The sequence below is a fragment of the Mustela nivalis genome, assembly GCF_964662115.1.
Source record: "Mustela nivalis genome assembly, chromosome: 2".
NCBI classification, from domain to species: domain Eukaryota; kingdom Metazoa; phylum Chordata; class Mammalia; order Carnivora; family Mustelidae; genus Mustela; species Mustela nivalis.
This window is the reverse complement of record NC_139021.1, coordinates 83986341-83990864: the sequence shown is the minus strand read 5'-3', so window position 1 is coordinate 83990864 and position 4524 is coordinate 83986341. Positions and strand designations below refer to the sequence as shown.

At 38.0% G+C, this 4524-nt stretch overlaps 1 pseudogene across 1 annotated transcript; it reads right to left on the bottom strand.

The window, feature by feature from the left end:
* Positions 1–1587: 1587 nt before the first annotated feature.
* LOC309858120 (cytochrome c oxidase subunit 6B1 pseudogene) lies at positions 1588–2009 on the bottom strand (annotated as a pseudogene). Its single transcript has one exon. The product of its transcript is annotated as a cytochrome c oxidase subunit 6B1 pseudogene (transcript).
* Positions 2010–4524: the final 2515 nt, after the last annotated feature.

The window sequence follows — 4524 nt, the reverse complement described above, 5'->3', positions numbered from 1 at the left end:
TTTTATTAGGATTTTTTTTCACCTATGTCCATGAAGGATATAAATTTATAATGTTTTTTCTTGTATTTTTTTTTTTTCTTTCGGGTTTTGGTGTCAGGATAATGATTTCTCATAAAATGAACTGGGAGGAATTCTCTCATCTTTTATCGTCTGAAAGACTGTGTAAAATTGATACTATTAAATGTTTTATACAGTGTGCCAGTGAAACTATCTGAGTCTGTAGTCATCTTTGTGATAAGGTTTTTAACTACAAATTCAATTTCTTTAATAGGTACAGGAATATTCAGGTTATTTATTTATTTTTCTCAAATAAGCTTTGTTAATTAGTACCTTTTAAGGATTTGGTCATTCATCCACCTTGTCACATTTATGGTGATAAAGTTATTAACATAACTTTGATATCCTTTTTGTTCTGTAGGATCTATAGATGTTTCTCCCTAGTTCCTGATTATAATTTTCATCTTCCCCCACCTTTTTTGATCAGACTAATAGAAGTTTATCAGTTTTAATGACCATCTCAAAGGATGAATTTTTCATTTCATTGATTTTTCTGTATTTTTTGTTTTTAATTTTTTTTTTTTTTTTTTTTGGCAGGCAGAGATCACAAGTAGGCGGAGAGGCAGGCAGACAGAGAGGAGGAAGCAGGCTCCCTGCCGAGCAGAGAGCCTGATGTGGGGCTCGATCCCAGGACCCTGGGATCATGATCTAAGCCAAAGACAGGGGCTTTAACCCGTTGAGCCACCCAGGAGCCCCTGTTTTTAATTTTCTTAACTTCAGCTTTTTATTATTTCCTTTCTTTTGCCTGTGTTGGATTTAATTTGCTCTTTTACTAGTACATATTATTTTTATTTTTTAAAAGCAACTTTATTGAGGTAATTTACATATCATAATATTTACTGATTCTCAGTGTGTAATAGTTTTTGGTATACTGTCAAAGTTATACAACCATCACCACAGTCTAATTATAGGACAGTCCCATCATCACAAAGGGAAACCATGCCCATTAGAAGCCACTACCCGTTCTTTTCTCCCCTTCCCATCTTAAAACAACTACCAATCTATCTCCTGTCTCTGTAGACTTGCCCATTCTGAAAAATTTCACATAAATTGTATCATAAGGTTGTGATCTTTTGCTTCTCATTTTTTTCACTTGGTTCATCCACACTGTAGCATGCATCAGTAGTTCTTCCTTTTTTTTTTTGCTGAATGATATTCCATTTTATGGATATACCACATTTTGCTTATTCATTCATCTTTTTTTTTTTTTTGGATGGGTACACAGGAATTTTTATTATACTATTTTTGTGCAGTTCAAAAATTACTCAAGTAAAGTTTTTTGAAATTGTATAAATAAAGGGGAACATACAGATAAATTTTAGCACTTTCAGGGGCTTGAGACTATTCTCTCACTCACTCTATTGTCTGGTGTAGAGAAGGTGGTCAGTTTAACAAAATGAAACAAAACAAAACAGAAAAAAGCAATCAGCCTGAAGCCCCTCTTACTGGTCAAGGTATTCATTCCCACCACAGCTTCATGCCCGCTCACCTGGCTCTTTTACACATACTCAGTCTTACACTTTTCCAATGAGTATTTATTATTAGTTAGGCCATGATTCAGAACCCCAGGGTGGGGATCACCATGCACCCAGGTCCCCCTTCACCACCCTGGGAGAAGGACGGAGGACAGAGGGTAGGAGGGGCCATTTCAGATCTTCCCAGGCCTTCTGCCTGGCGGTCGTCCCAGGCCGACACCCAGGATATGGGGCAGAGGGACTTGTACGCACACCAGTACCATTCACACACAGAGACATTGCCCCGCTTAGCAGTCATTGCCTTCTCACAGCGGTGGAAGTCCAGGTAGTTCTGCCAGCAGTTCCTGGTCTGGTTTTGGTTGCGGAAGGGGCTGTCAAAAGGGGAAGTCTGGTAGTTCTTGATTTTGGTCTTGAAGTCTTCTGCCATGGTGCTGACTCTAAACACAGCACAGCAGCAGCTCACAGCTCAATGTGACCCTCAGCCTCATTCATCTGTTGATGCACGTTTGGGTTGACTTCACCTTTTTGGCTCTTGTGAATTATGTCACTATGGATGTGTGTGTACAAGTATCTGGTTCAGTCTCAGCTTTCATTTTTTTGGGGGGTGGCTGGTGCATACATACAAGTAGAATTGCTGGATCATATGATAATTCTTTAAATTTTGAGGAACCACCAAACTGTTTTCCAAAAATGATTTTTTTTTAGATGTAAAAACACCTCATATATGCAAGGCACTGTGCAAAGAATTTTCAAATATTCATTTATTCTATTGAGCTTTCAAATGCTTGTTTATCGAACACCTCCTAAGTACTGGACCCTGAGTACGCCGTGCTGAATCAAACAAAATCTTGCCTTCCCGCAGTTTAGTCTGACTGGCAGAGATACTCAAGCAAATGGATTTTACATGATAATGGTAATAAATGCTGGAAATGAGTTTTATGTGGGACAATGAGAACATATAAAAGGAATTTAATTTCATTGGGGAGGTTAGGGAAAGCATTCACAATGGTGTGTGTATGACTACTGCCTCTGTCTAGTTCCAGAGCATTTTCATCACTCCAAAAGGAAACCTGAACCCATTAAGCAGTCTCTATCCATTCTTCCTGTCCCTGGCAACCACCAGTCTTTCTATCACTATGGAATGATCTATTCTGGATATGTCCTATAAATGAAATCATACAATATGTGGTCTTTTGTGCCTGGCTTCTTTCACTTAGCATAAGGCTTCCAAAGTTCATTCATGTTGTAGCATATATCGAACCTCATTCCTCTTTATGGCTGACTGATATTCCACTGTACGTATACACCACAATTTTTTAAAAAAGATTTTATCTATTTATTTGACGGAGATCACAAGTAGGCAGAGAGGCAGACAGAGAGAGAGGAGGAAGCAGGCTCCCCGCTGAGCAGAGAGCCCGATGTGGGGCTCCATCCCAGGACCCTGGGATCACGACCTGAGCTGAAGGCAGTGACTTTAACCCACTGAGCCACCCAGGTACCCCATACCACAATTTACTTATCCATTCATCTGCTGATGAACATTTGGGCTATTTCCACCTTTTGGCTATTGTGGTTAGTGCTGCTATGAACATTCATGTGTAAGGATTTGTCTGTTTGGCGGTTTTCTTGGGTATGTACCTAAGAGTTGAATTGCTGGGTCATCTGTTAATTCTGTGTTTAACTTTTTGAGAAAATGGCAAACTGTTGTCCACATTAGCTGTACCATTTTACATTCCCACAAGCCATGTACCAGGTTTCCAATTTTCCACATCCTTGCCAAGACGTTATTGTCTGTTTAAAAAATTTTTATTTATTTATTAATTATTTTTTTTATTGTAGTCTTTCTAGTGAGTGTGACATAATTGTGCTTTTGATGTGCATTTCCCTCATACCTAGTGATGGTAATCATCACCTTCATTAGTTTATTTGCCACATATATTTCTTCTTTGGAGAAATACCTTTTCATGTCCTTTGCCAATTTTTAAAATTGGTTTATTTGTCTCTTTACTGTTGACTTGTAGCAGTTTAAAAAAAAAACTTTATTTATTTTTTAAATTTCTTTTCAGTGTTCCAGAATTTATTGTTTATGCACCACAACCAGTGCTCCATGCAATACGTGCCCTCCATAATACCCACCACCAGGCTCACCCAACTTCCTACACCCTGCCTCTCCAAAACCCTCAGTTAATTCCTCAGAGTCCACAGTCCCTCATGGTTTCTCTCCCTCTCCAATTTCCCCTAACTCACTTCTCCTCTCCATCTCCCCATGTCCTCCATGTTATTCCTTGTGCTCCACAAGTAAGCAAAAACATATGATAATTGACTCTCTCGGCTCGGATTATTTCACTCAGCATAATCTCTTCCACTTTTAACAGTTTTTATACACTGAAGATACAAATCCTTATTAGATATGTGATTTGCAAATGTTTTCTCTCATTCTGTGGGCTGTTGTTTCACTGGTTTGAGCATATCCCTCCTTGCACAAAAGTTTTTAATTTTGCTGAGATCCAAATTATCTATTTCTGTTGTTGTGTTTTGGTGTCATATCTAATGATTTCCTAATCTGAGATCATGAAGATTTAATCATAGGTTTTCTTCTATGAGTTTTATAGTTTTGGTTTTTACATTTAGGTATTTGGCTTACTTTAAGCTAACATGGGAGTCCATCTTTATTCATGTGGGTTTCAGTCACCTCAGCACTATTCATTGACATGAGTATTTTCCCCATTTAACTGTCTTGACATCTTTGTTGAAAATCAATTGTAAGTGCAAAGGTTTATTTCTGGCTTCTGAATTCTATTCCATTAAGCTACATGTATAATTTGGTGCTAATACCACAAGGTCTTAATTACTACAATTTTATAGTAAGGTTTGAAGTCCAGAAATTCCAACTTTTTTCCTTTTCAAGGTTGTTTGGGCTCTTCTGAGTCCCTTCTATTTCCATATGCATTTGAAAACTGTCAATTTCTGCAAAAAGACAGCTTGGGTTTTG